General features: G+C 44.5%; 1 long non-coding RNA gene across 1 annotated transcript in view; it reads left to right on the top strand.

The window, feature by feature from the left end:
- LOC135919714 (uncharacterized) overlaps window positions 1-13,547 on the top strand; it is a 55,928-nt gene that overhangs the window by 19,254 nt on the left and 23,127 nt on the right. The window contains exons 2-3 of the long non-coding RNA XR_011510070.1: window positions 6,762-6,901; window positions 6,980-7,059. This is a non-coding gene — a long non-coding RNA (uncharacterized lncRNA). The remainder of the gene's footprint in view (window positions 1-6,761; window positions 6,902-6,979; window positions 7,060-13,547) is intronic.

Below are 13,547 nucleotides of genomic sequence, written 5' to 3'. Positions count from 1 at the left end.
AGAAAGCGAAAAAAATTTCCTGCCTACTACTCAATTTAATGTACTCTTTCAGGATTTTACGTCTACACCAAGTGTACGATCCCCTTCTTCCATGTACACTTGCCCGCGCCCGCTTCTGCACGTGTCACCCTCCTGTTTGCTATACCGATTTCGCCCCCCCCCCCCTTCCCCCTGCCCCCTTTTTTAGTCTTTTTTTTTGAAACCCCCTCGACAACACATTCCGAAGTCAATATGCCTTTTTCGGCGCCTCAACCCGGAGTATCGCTTTCTGGATGCCGCCGTAACGACACCTACGTTAAGCGCGTGGGGCAGTGCCCCTTGAAAGACCATGCCGCTGCCTTTCAGTCACCCCACACATTGCACCGCAGACTCCTCGTCGCCACCTTAACTATTTCAAAATTACTCGACCAATTGCTTGACCGGCCGTTCTAATGCCTCAAAAACATGCCGCCAACGACTCCCCTGAATACCTCCTAACCTTTCGCATCCCCAACACGCTCCCAAGCCCCCGTATTTCTTAAAGATTTCATTTTTCTCTTTCTTTTTCTTTCACCCCCCCCCTTTGTTGTGTCTTGGTACGGCCCTGGATCCCCCCTGCTTTTTTTCCCTTTTTTTCCCCCCTTTTTTCTGCTTCTATTTCTTTTCTTTCCTCCCCGCGTGCCCACTCTCACGCTCTTGTCCCTTCGTCTTGAGAATGAGGCTCACAGACGTCGGACGACAACGCCTGTTCCCTCTTGTAATCTCTCTCTTTAAAACCAGCCGCCAGCGACAACACCCGCACGTGACGTCACTGCACTAACCCTTTAAAACTAACACGCCGAGGATGACGAGGCCGCCTTTGACGAAGATAGGTCCACCTATCGAAACGTTGGCCAGCCTGTCTGAGGCACTTCAACCCTGTTTTAAAAAAGGTTATACCACAAATTATGGCAAGTAACTTTGGTTAATCACCCAATGCTGAATGTTCTAAGCCGCTACTAGAACAGTGCTGCATAGGAATAATAATAATAATAATAATAATAATAATAATAATAATAATAATAAATATGGCAGAACCTATCTCAGGATGACTGTCGACGGCATTGCGATTAGCATTCATGCAATATGACGACAACACCGTATTATGTCCCCTCGCCCTAGTTCCTCTCCCCCCGCTGTTCTGCGCCCGACAGAAGACGGCGCGGTTCCTCTCCGCTTTCGTCCTTTGCGCGCGCGCAATTGAGCCACCATCGTAGGCTCAGCCTCGCACATTTTCACTCCCAAACACAGCATACGGCACGTGGTGACGGTGTTACCAAACTTATACTTTATACGGCATGTCACGGCGACAGCGACAACAACGGCAGAAATTCGCATGGCGTGTCCAAAGACACGAAATTACGTAAAAGAAGGGAAGAAGAGATTATGGCCTAATTCGATCCTTAATACAGTTGCACTCTTTGGGGTGTATATTTTTCCCATAACAATAATCGTCATCTGGTGAGCTTGCATTTCGTTTCATGAAAATACTGCGCTTGCTACTTTTCTGCCGAGAGTGCAACGCCATGCCGATGACGCGCATGCTGCTTCCTGCTTGGAAGCACCAAGGCTCACAGCGTTAAAGAACAAAAAATGCAAGCGAGCCATATTACGATTATTGCTGTGGGACAATATAGGCCTCAAATCGTGCGAACTTTTTTTTTCAATTGCGGGATTTTATGTGCCAAAAGCACTATCTGATTATGAATCACACCATAGTGGGGGACTGCGAAATAATTTGGAGCTCGTGTGGTTCTGTAACGTGCACCTAAATCTAAGCACACGCGTGTTTTTGCCCCCATCGAAATACGGCCACCGCGGGCGGGATTCAATCCCGCGATCTTGTGCTTAGCCGCCCAACACCATGGCCACTAAGCAACCACGCCGTGTTCGCGAACTTTTTTAAGCGTGCATGGTAGGTGGTAGGAAGGTAATGGTGCTTCCTGACGCTGTTCATTCCTAAAGACGTGCGTATCTCGCGGCAGAGAGGCTTGTATCGTGGTAATATGAAGGCGGAGCACGATGATCTCCATTTATTATTTGGATGTAAAATTATTCATGGACGAAGTTTTACGTCTTCCAGCTCATAAACAAAACCATTTCATGGCTGTGGTGTTGGGTTGCTGAGCACGAGGTCCGATTGAATCCCGGCCACGGCGGCCGCATTTCGATGGATGCGAAATGCGAAACACCCGTGTACTTAAATTTAGGTGCACGTTAAGGAACCCCAGGTGGTCGAAATTTCCGTGGTCCGCCACTACGGCGTGCCTCATAATCAGTAAGCGGTTCTGGCACGTAAAACACCATAATTTAGTTTTCAACACATTTTCAACGAGGTCTGGTCAGAGGCCCTTAAGCAGCATACGCAGGTGCTGCAGGGTATATGTATTGTTGATAAACGCAGAAAGAAGTACACTTTCTTTCGTGCGTCTAGTGCTTATAAGTCTACACATACGCTTGTGGTCCTTACATTACAAGAAATGGCAAGCCAAAATTTGTTGAGGTACTAGCAATAATATCCCATCTGGCTCATGTATGTCGATCAAAACTCTACGACGGATTTCAGCAAACTGTTTCTAAATGCGTTAGCATTCCTATGCTTACCAAACAAGGAAAGCCCTTCGTCCGTCCGTCCGTCCATCCGTCATGCAAGACGATCGCTTTGAAGATAGGGCCCGCAGCAACGAGCGAAATCACATTCGTGCTGCCTCTCGCTTCAACGCGAAGCCCTCGCCGCGCCCCCATCGCTGATGGCTTTCAAGATAATTGCCCGCGCATCTCACTGTAACGCAAACTAAGCGGCCACAACACAGCCCACACGAAGCTATCAGCATTTGGCACTCTCGGTCTCCATTGGAAATCACTTTCAAGATGGAGCAGCGTGGCCACAGCATACGCAGCCGCTGCCGCAGGGTTCACAATGGTTCCACGCGGAGGGATAAGGTGCTAAAGAGCGATAAATGATTATAATGATCACAACGACATCAGTGAACTTGGTGCCCTCACCTGCAATAGGTTGCTTGCATCATAGGTTCACCTTGCGCCGCCGTCCGTGGGGGTTCCTGTCGCCGCAGCGCTGTCGTTTATACTGGTAGGACAAATTTACATAACCTTGATAATGACACTGGGCGGCGGGGAGATAGGCAAGTAGCACAATGCTTGTGCACACTCAGACAACCTCCAGAAGAATTCCTGCGTGAATCTTTCGATTCCGTGAACGCAAAAACGCCGTTTCGTTCCCATATAAGCTATATTATTTTCACATTGTAGTGAGGGTAAGAAAACACAGCCACAAACACTGTGAATAACGAAACTAACTCATGTTTCCTAAATTGACAGCGAAAGACAGGCGAGGACAATGGACAAGAAGAACACAGCACGGGCGCTGACTCGCAACAAATTATGAATCAGCGCCAGTGCCGTGTTCTTTTCTTTGGCTCACAACAAGTAGTGAGTCAGCGCGAGTGACGTGTTCTTCTTTTCCTCGGTCCATGTCTGTGTTGCACTGTTAATTTCCGAGACATGAATTACCACCAATTCGCCCAAGTTTATCATCTAGTACACTAAACTAACTTTCTACTTGGCAAACCTGTGCCCTGAATAACAGGTTACACTCAAAGCACAACGACAGCATCGTGCACAGTCGGCGATAATCGAAAATCTGATTTAAGGGACAAGCGCATCGGCTTTTATGCACGTGTCATCGGAGGTTCCCGATTAATCGGTGGCGCGCACCTGTGTTCCAGAAAGTGCTACAAAATTCGTGTCTTGCATAAAATCTGATTCTCCAAAAGTCAGCGAGAACATATACTCAACGAATAGAATCAGCGATAACATTCGAGTAACTTCCGAATCATACAGGGGCGACTTTCGATGCGCCCTTACTTGCGATAAGTTGTAGCGGGTGAAGTTCAGTCCTCGGAGGAAGAAGGAACAAGTACACGAGCACCCTTCTTAACAAGCGTTGTCCCGATGCTACAAACACGAGGGTAATATCTAGAACACACGCTCTAATAAAAAATAACAAACAAAAAAGGAAACGATGTCCAAAACGTCATTATCGTTGTTACACTCTAAGAAAAGTTAACACCCTTTGGAGTGCCCTTCTGCCACACAACGTTAATCGTCATCTGCCTTGATGCATTTCCTTTCTTGAAAACGCCGCGCCCGCTACTTTCCTGTCGGGAATGCTATCATGCTGATAACGCGCATGCCGTTCGTTACTGGAAAGTACCAGGCTCGCAGCGTTAGAGAAAGGAAACGCATCAAGGCAGATGACGATTATCTTTATGTGGCAGAAGGGGCACTCCAAAGGGTGTAAACTTTTCTTAGGTGTAGAAATGCCCTAAGACATGCAACATGAACTACTCCAGGTCACGACTGGCACCACTGTGACTTTTTAATGCCATTTGGCCCGACCTCATAGTTTAGGGCGCAAATAAGTCTGATTATCTTGTAGGTTCCAAAATTACCTCTCCAAACATTCTCATTATGTCGTCTTCGGCGAATCGGTATTGAACGTAGCATCGTCGAAGATCGTCGTGTCGGTTACCCGACCATTGCTTCTTCTCTATGCGATGGCGGGCGAGTTATGCTTCTTTGGTGCGCTGCAGATAGGCGACGACGACGAAATTCTCTTCATCGGTTACGTGCGGCAGAATGGCATTGAGACTCATCGCCGGGTGCTTTCCGTAAATTGGTTTGAACAGTGTGTTCTGCCTTGTTTCTTGGACTGGTGGATTTTACACGAATTTCATGTACGGAAGGACGGCATGCCGCGCCTTGTGTTCGAATTTGAAGTACATCGGTGATTTGTCGGTGAGCGTCTTATTCAGACATTCGTTAAACCATTCGTCTGTGGTAGTAGGTGGTTGTCCTGCAGTTATTGGCCTGAGTATAATGCAAGTTGGTTTGCGTACGCTCAGCTGTAAATGCCAGGAGGATTTATGTAATGCAATAAAAGTAATGAGGATTTCTGGCGGACCATGTCGCAGCAGGATGTTCCCGACGAAGGATTTCGCGACTTCCGCGCATTACCTTTCGGCAGCGCTGCCGAAAGGCAGTGGTGTGCTCCGGGGTAGGCTTTGTAGTCTGCTGCTAGCTCGATGTTTTACGGTAACGCTGGTGTTGTTTTCCCGGTTGGCGCTTACTTCAGGGATCTTCATCGGTGCTGGGAACATAAACGACGCAGCACCTCCAACGGATGTTACGTTGTAGTGACCGTGAAGAACCGACTAGCGAAATATGATCATCGCAAAACTAACACTTTATTGAGCGATCGCGTGCGCAAAAATGCAAGCAACACACGAAGCACAATGATAGCGGCGAGCACAATAGGTAATCGACGAAATATCATCTGCGGAGCAGATGCGACGGCAAATTATAAATGCCTGAATTGACCTTTCATCTGGTACTCGTGTAAGTTCTATAATGTACACCAGTATTCCCGTACCACACATCATTTGATAACATGAGGCTCGGTGACATCGACAACAAAGAGAACCATTGATAAAATTCGAGAAACATTTGATACAAGAAGGCACGCATTGCACTTAGCGATAACCTTTAGCATTTGTTAGTCGGTTGAATGCGGTTGCCGGATAATACACGTTTAAAGAAGTATGCGTATCTGAATATTGTTCAATATACCTGCCCGATACAGGAGGTCCCGATACATTCTTTGACTATGGGACCGCCTTCTGCATACTAAATACTTGTAATGTGACCCAACTTCCAATAATAATTTTTTTTTATTCTGATTCTGAGTCTGATTCAGCTTATCACATTTCTTGCTTCCAACTAAGCAATGAAACATTTTCTCGCGCTATGTCCGGAAGCCTTGTGGGCTATATGGAGAAAATCGAGGTTCTTTGAACATAGAAGCCGTCCTACACGGAATGAGTGCAACATTGATTAGTTCATTTTCACCCTTATTTTTCATTAGCGCAGACTGCGGGACAATAAAACACATTTGTTCATTGGTATTTACTTGTCTCGTGCCAGTGCGTATTTTGATTAGGCGTAATATAGAGCTGGGTCGGCCCTAACCGGTCCTTCTTATAGCGTAGATACATGGCAGGGCATCAAATAACCTTAAAACAAGCATAGTAGAGCAAGTAGACAATTTCTTACGCTCTTGTATAACTATGGCAGTGATTGTTTATTGTTCGGGCTACTAATAATTATATTAGTAAAGGGAAAATCAGATATTTTTGTGGTCGTCCTGGTCCCGGACCAGGACCAATTTTTCTTCATCTGCGGGGCTTTTTGTTCCAGAAACCCGTATTGGTTGTTTTTGTAGCAATTGCTACAAACGAGTGGATGTCGACCTCGCCCTACCATCTGCTAGTCGCCTGGTTAGCTCAAATAGTAGAGCGGCTGCCCCGGAAAGGCGGTACTCTCGGGTTCGAGTCCCGGACCAGGGCAAATTCTTCTTCAACTGCGAGGCTTTTCTTTCGAGGAACCCGTATGGATTTCCTTTGTAGCAATTGCTACGATGGGGTGGATGTTTCATTTTTCATTTATTAATTACTTCACTCCACCTTGCGCGTTCCCGCAGACCTATTACGTGAAATAGTTATATGTTTCCATGGCCGATAAAGTTCAGCTTCTCATTTATTTTCTTATACTGCTTTTTTAAATGGAAGATGGCACACAAGATAGTAGATCATCTGTTTCTGATCCCGTGCCTTTAAACAAATTATAGAAATAGATTTCAAATCAGGGTATTTTTTTGCTTTCAGTTTTACAACTCGAATGAAAGCATGTGGACTTACTTGACTACTTCGGTCACCACGTTTACTTGCAAAAAAGACGTGATGACTAACATAAGCAACGATTCTGTTACACTTTCAACATACTATTTCAACATACAAAACGAAAGGTAAGGCTGCAACCATCCACGTATGTTTTACCCGATCAAACTTACATGAAAATAACGTATTTCATTTTTTTCTTACAGTTGTAACTACAGCTCCACAGGCTCACTCTATAACGTCTGGAACATGCCGCCTCCCCTTAACCTCATGTTCATTACTGACAGTAAGTTGAACCTCCGTGTATTTTCCCAAAGAGATGATATAGGGTCAATTTGTTTCTAGATTTTAAGATGTAATAGTCAACTTTCCAATAGCCAGTCATTTCAGATGACAGAGCTCTAAGCTCTACCACTGACGTCCATCTCAAGATGCTATTGCAGATTGCCCTATGTGAGTCACTTTATGCATGCCAAGGAGATTATTTACATATGTCTAGCATCATCCCTTGAGTGCTCCGTTTATTGGAAGACCACTAGTTTACTGTGCCGAAAATAAACACATTATTGGCGTGCATGTCACGCAACTTTCTATGTCATGGAAGCTGAAGAAATATCTTGTTGCCCAAAAGTGGTTGAATTTTGTGTGGTAAGAAACAGCGTAGTCTAAAACGTACTCACTCACACACTCTTCAAATGTGATGACCTTAACATAAGGAAAAGTTACATGTTTTGTAATACAGGTAGTCATACAATGACATACCATGATATATCGACTGGCACACCTGGCTTCTGGGCCGTATTCATATGGTTTCAGGATGCGTTAGTTTACTCTTTACACTTTGCACGTCCTAATTTCGTGCTTTAGCTCGGGCCCAACTCTGATGCGGCCTATTCAAATACACGTAAAATGCAAAAACGCTTTTTTGAGATAACAACTGGGCCGATTTTAATGAAATTTGTTGCATTTGAGAGAAAAATAAAAATATAGTGACTACTGGAAGCGTAATTTCCATTTAAGTGCTGAATATAGTAAAGATATTTTTTAATTATTCGAAAGGTCGAGAAACATAGCCGCACGAAGTTTACAAATACCTATACATCAACAACAGATATAGCGCTTCTGTAAACGGCATCCATGATATCATTCAAAGGAGGCAAATTTCATACATCAATTTATACTCTTTGTGAATTTGTTACATTGTTCACAAGGGTTCTGCAAAGGCTGTGTTTCGATATCACAAAATTTTTTAGCATATCAGGATTGTCCGCTTTATATGTACTATTATATGCCATTCGCAGAACTGTGATATCGCTTTTCATTGCTGAGTTGCAGAGCTATAACCTTGATAATCTTGCTTTATGAAAATCTTCTCCATTTGCCAATTTGTAATAAAAAACGTACGTCCTAAATCGAAAATTTGAAAGCATCAATGACTAGATTTGAAGTTTTTTCTTTTAAAAACAATAAACCTAGTCAAATTTGATGCTGTAGTTGCCGACAAAAAATTAATTTTCATTTTACATGTATGTAGATAGACGCACGCGAGCTAAAGCTTCCTCCCAAGGATATTGCTTTGCCACACTTAGCTTCGCGTGTCTTCAGTGAACACTAAGTTCAGCCCGTGAACTGCCGTATGAGTGCCCTTGTCCATTATGAATAAAAAGGTGATTCGTGCAGACAGGACACACATAAGAGAAGTGGACAACACGAACGCCGACTATCAACTGAAAAGAGCACTCAGGCGAAAAAAAGAAAGAAGACACGAAACTCAGCTGCGCAAACTCTGGAATAATATCACCACGTGTCAGTCCGGTACATGAGCTGGTCGACGTGAGAGATAACTGTTAAGGCACTTAATCTCTTCCTTATGTAAGGTAATCCAAGGCTGACTCACGCACGCACTTCCACCATTATAGATATGCCATGCATCTACCATAAGACGCGTATCTTCATTCTTGTGCCTGTACAATATCGCACAGTCATATAACTCTGGCGTGCAGTTACAATCTTGGGAATGTAGGGCAATATTAGAAGGCGATCCACCGGTTAACGAACATTTATGTTCCATTAGCTTCTGATTGATAAGCCGCCCCCATTCGCCCTACGTAGAACTGGCCACAGCTAAAGGGAACTTCATAAACCACACCCATACGACATTCAATAAAGGTGTTGTCCTTATTGTGCTTCACTGGTCAAATATCTGTTCTTTTTTGCCTTTTACCTGCTCCTTTTTCCTCTGCACGGCAACGCATATCCTACCAAGCTTATTGGGAGCAGTGAAAGGAACATTAACATCATATCCACTTGCGACTTTTTTAAGCCTGTGCGATAGTCCCAGCGCTTCTCCCTTCGAAGATAGGAGGCGGCGGGTTCAAACACCTTGTAGTGTATATTGTGAACCGACTACCGGTGAAACCGTGATTGCGTGCAGCTGTACTTGGCCTCTCATCGTGGAGCGCACAATTAGCCGCATAGCGAAATATTCATGGATGTGATTGATAGTTGGGGAGGCTGTTCGACAGTGCGTCATTTTAATTCCAGCTGCAGGGTCGAAACTCGGCAGAACAACGTGCGTAGTGTACTGTGTTCTACTTTATTATTTAGATTTGTCCTTTTTGCTCTTCCTTTCCTCTTTCCTCCCCTCCTTCCTATCTTCCATTTCTGTGATGCTGTCACCTCCTTACAGAAGAGTAGGCAGGCGTTGTGCCCCTTCCGGTGGCAGTTGCCAGCCTGCTCCCTCTTTCCCTTTCCTGTTAACTCTGTATATGTGTATACGTGTTCAAAACAAATAGTCAATGAATGTACGGAACAGCCACTACTCTTTTTTTGGTATTACTGCTCTCGTAATCGCGTCCGTCCTTTTCAAAAGCGACTTGTTTAGGCGCACAGCCACAGTGGTCACTGCTACGCTAGGATAGCCTGCTTCTAATAGGCGCCGGACCTGTGCAATTAAACTTGCGCTCACTTTGTGGATGCAGGATCTGGTGAGAGAATACTTAACGCGCGACAGGGCAATTTCGTTTTTTACTACTTCAGAATGCTAGGATTGAAAGCGTAACAACGGCTTCGAAGATCTTGGGGAGTACTGCCAACCAACGTGAGTTTGTTCGATGACCAAGGAAATGTCTAGAAACTCAATTACGCGTCGCTGGAAAAGTTCCTTAATAAGTTTAATTCTCCTCCATAAAGTTTAAATTGCTCACTTACTGAGGTAGCAGTGGAATCGTATTCTTCCCTATTGCAGAAAATCAGGTAATTATCAACGTTACGATATATCTGGATGACACAATCACCTAAGGCTTAGAAAAACTCTTGCTTTGGGTTCCAAGCCTTGTTCTAAGCCTAAAAGAAAACACGTTCACGTTTTAAGCATACCGCGCTGCATAATCAGGTTCATCCCGGAAGAACAATGCTCGCGCTGTATTTGAGATTGCATTGCAAGCAATAAGCAATAAAATTCTCATTTCAACACGTCTGACCCTGTCGGACCATTAGTTAATTGCCTTGCGGGGCGTTAACCTAGACCCCTAATATCTGACAAGGAAGGTTATTTCGTAATCACGCCAGATGACATGCTTTCAGAGAAAGCGATTTCAGCCATAGAAAAGAATTTACAGCCAGTAAAACTCAAGTCTTCGGCAGCTACTCAAGGTGCCGTTGACCTCGTATCAAGACATAATCTTCATAGGGTTGTCTCTAATGTCAAGAAAGAAAAATCCCGCACCTTAGAACAGTTCTTTTTTCTCAGAGAAAGACCCATATGCAAGAAATTCCTTTTCGTGCCATAACGTCAGAGAGAGGGACGTGGCAGGTCTGTGTCGCTAGTTACCTACAGAACTGCTTACCTTCACTAGTGTTTTTGAGACCCCTTTTGCTTGCGTAATTTTCAGGCACTAGTTCAGTATTTGAGAGAGGAAACTCATGGTGACTTTACCAATTTTAGTATGGATATGGAAGACCTGTATTACTCCTTGTCGCATGACGGGTTGCTAAATTCCGTAAATGAGTGCAATAAAGAACAAGTGCAAGAGTCGGCTTTTATTGACAGATGCGGTGTTTCCACGGGTGCTATTCAATACATTCTTTCAATGTGCTCGAAGCCGACGCTGATTGGGTGGAGAGATGGCCTTTTTCTGCAGAAATCAGGCATTTGTATTGGTTCAAAAGTTGGCCCTATTCTTAGCAATATATACCTGAGTAAGGCTGGCAACTGCTTAGAGAAAGCCTTAAGTAATTGCGTTATCAAGATATTTTGTTACGTTGATTACCTGATGTTCTGCAATAGGGAAGAATTCGATTCCACTGCTACCTCATCAGTAAGTGAGCAATTTAAACTTTATGGACAGGGATTAAAGTTTATCAAGGAATAGCTTCATCGACGCCTAATTCAGTTTCTAGATATTTCCTTGGTCTTCGAACAAAATCACTTTGGTTGGTAGTACTCCCCAAGATCTTCGAAGCCGGTGTTAAACTTTCAATCATAGCATTCTAAAGAAGTAAAATACGAAATTGCCATGTCGTGCGTTAAGTATTCTCTCACCAGATCCTGCATGCACAATGTGAGCGCCGGTGTAATTGCACAGGTCCAGCGCCATTTAGAAGCAGGTTATCCTAGCGTAGCAGTAGCCACTGTGGCTGAATGCTTAAAGAAGTCGATTTCGAGGGGACGGACGTGATTACGGAAAGCAGTAATAGCAAAAAAAAACAGTAGTGGCTATTCCGTACGTTCAGTTACTATCGCACAGGCTTAAAAAAAATGGCAAGCACATATGATGTTAATCTTGATTTCACTTCTCCCAATAAACTAGGTAAGACTGCACTGCCATGCAGAGGAAAAAGGAGCCGGTAAAAGGCAAAAAAAGAACAGATATTTGTCCAATGCAGCGCAATAAGAACTACAGCTTTACTGACTGTCGTATGCGTGTGATTTATAAGGTTCCCTTCAGCTATGGCCAATTCTACGTAGGGCAAACGGGGCGGTGTTTCAATCAGAGCCTAATTGAACATAAAAGGTAGTTAACTGGTGGGTCGCTTTATAATCTTTCCATATATTGTCAAGATTGTTACTGTACGCCATAGTTAGATGAACGCGCGATATTGTACATTCACAAGAATGAAGATACTTGAAGAAAAAAAAAAACACCCGCCGTGGTTGCTCAGTGGCTATGGTGTTGGGCTGCTGAGCACGAGGTCGCGGGATCGAATCCCGGCCACGGCGGCCGCATTTCGATGGGGGCGAAATGCGAAAACACCCGTGTGCTTAGATTTAGGTGCACGTTAAAGAACCCCAGGTGGTCAAAATTTCCGGAGTCCTCTACTACGGCGTGCCTCATAATCAGAAAGTGGTTTTGGCACGTAAAAACCCAAATATTATTATTGAAGAAAAAAGTGCTACAAAGACGCGGACTAAAAGATAGGCGTCTTATTGTAGACGCATGGTGTGTCTATAATGATGGAAGTTGGTTCCTGAATCAGCCTTCGATTATTTGACATAAAGAAGAGGTTAAGTGCATTCACAGTTATCTCTCACGTAGACCGGCACATGTACCCGACTGACACGTCGTGATAGTATTCCAGAGCTTGCGCAGGAGAATTTCTTGTCTTCTTTCTTTTTTCCTTCTCAGTGTTCCCTTCAGTTGACAGTCAGCGTTCCTGTTGTTCACTTCTCACTTCTGTGTCCTGTTTGCAGGTCTCACCTTATTACGCATAATGAATCCTTAGGAAGTAGCTCAGCTTGTTGTCGTTCTAAGCCCTTGTCCATATACGAAGATCCGCGAATGAAAATTGTGAGTCTAATTTTCAAGCAACGCCATCACAGTAATTCTCAATTATGAATAACCGAGAAAGCATTATGTAATAGAGTTTATCTACAACGTGAATTTGTAAGTTCACTACAGTTCTCAACTACCCGCGAACTTTCTTCGTTGGTTATTTCGTTCTGTTGCTGAGCACGGCGTAGCTGACTAACAATAGTGTGATTTAGCGTCTCGAAGCTAAATGCCACATTATTTTACAAGCGCGTCATTTTGGACAACACAGGACATATTCAGGTAATGGTTACTGTTGACGTTCACAACGTCCATAAGAAGATGGGCGTGAAACACCGTCTATAAATCAGAGCATTCAAGGGAAAAGAACACACCAGAAACCAAACAATTCCTACGATCAAATTATATGACCTCACCCGCCATGGTTGCTCAGTGGCTATGGTGTTAGGCTGCTGAGCACAAGGTCGCGGGATCGAATCCCGGTCACGGCGGCCTCATTTCGATGGGGGCGAAATGCCAAAACACCCGTGTACTTAGATTTAGGTGCACGTTAAAGAACCCCAGGTGGTCGAAATTTCCGGAGTCCTCCACTACGGCGTGCCTCATAATCAGAAAGTGGTTTTGGCACGTAAAACCCCATAATTTTTAAATTTTATGACCTCACGTATTCTGTCAGTGATTAGGCCCAGTGCTGTCAAGAGAAATTATTTAGGCTGTTAAGCTGGGGCTTCCCCTTCCCACCTTCTGTGTTATGCCTTGTCCATGTATTAGTAATATGTCTCTCCAGTCTGTAAAGAAAATATGCTATCGCGTCCTTTGACGCAAACGTATCAGGGTCTTTTTAGAGGGCAGCTCTTCCGAGCCCGTTCCCAAGTTTCGCGTCGCTTCATGCCTCGCCGTTGTGCCTCGCCGTGACCAGCTCCGTCGCCCCAGCCAGCACACTGCTCTAGCTGCGCGCGCTCCTGGCACCATCTCTAGCGCACGGCTCGGGCTGCTCTCTTCG

The sequence above is a fragment of the Dermacentor albipictus genome, unplaced genomic scaffold (assembly GCF_038994185.2).
Source record: "Dermacentor albipictus isolate Rhodes 1998 colony unplaced genomic scaffold, USDA_Dalb.pri_finalv2 scaffold_35, whole genome shotgun sequence".
NCBI classification, from domain to species: Eukaryota; Metazoa; Arthropoda; class Arachnida; order Ixodida; family Ixodidae; genus Dermacentor; species Dermacentor albipictus.
This window is presented reverse-complemented; position numbering and strand designations above follow the sequence as displayed.